The sequence below is a fragment of the Sinocyclocheilus rhinocerous genome, unplaced genomic scaffold (genome assembly GCF_001515625.1).
Source record: "Sinocyclocheilus rhinocerous isolate Xijiao unplaced genomic scaffold, SAMN03320098_v1.1 C35436614, whole genome shotgun sequence".
NCBI classification, from domain to species: Eukaryota; Metazoa; Chordata; class Actinopteri; order Cypriniformes; family Cyprinidae; genus Sinocyclocheilus; species Sinocyclocheilus rhinocerous.
In genome coordinates this window covers 1-480 of record NW_015751473.1, presented here as the reverse complement: position 1 = coordinate 480, position 480 = coordinate 1, and the positions used below count along the sequence as shown (strand labels likewise).

Sequence of the window (480 nt, the reverse complement as noted above, 5' to 3'; positions counted from 1 at the left end):
CTGCATTTCTGATGAATTTCTGTCAAAAGAATTGAAGCATCACATCAAAAACCTATGAGCTCCATGATTATGACAGAAGATGACTAGGATTATAAAGTATTAAAGGCCACGTCAGATTCCATGTGAAATCCTCACCTTTTTGGCTGTCTGGAGGTTATGCTTTTCTTTGACGCTGTCTAGTGTGGATTTCAGGGAGATCTCCTCAAATACACTCAGCAGCTTCATACAGAAAAAAATAATAGTCATATCTAATAACTGCTATAAAAAGACGTGAAGATAAAACTTGACTGGTTAAAAATACCTGAGCGAGTGCAACACTGTATCCTGACCGAGCCTCCTCTCTTGTGTGAGAAAGGCCATCCACTAGTCTCTTCAGTGAATACTTCAACTCATCCGGCTAGATAAAAACATGAAGCAAACATGCATTTCTGACATGAATCTGAATCCATGGACTATCATGCAAGCTCACATCTTTCATGC

The 480-nt window shown here is 39.2% G+C and overlaps 1 long non-coding RNA gene across 1 annotated transcript; it reads right to left on the bottom strand.

Annotated features, from left to right (window-relative positions):
• Nucleotides 1-393, bottom strand: LOC107734862 (uncharacterized). The gene is made up of 3 exons (XR_001639194.1): nt 302-393; nt 136-219; nt 1-19 (listed from the first exon to the last, which is right to left on the bottom strand). It is a non-coding gene; the product is annotated as an uncharacterized LOC107734862 (long non-coding RNA).
• Between the last annotated feature and the right edge of the window lie 87 nt (nt 394-480).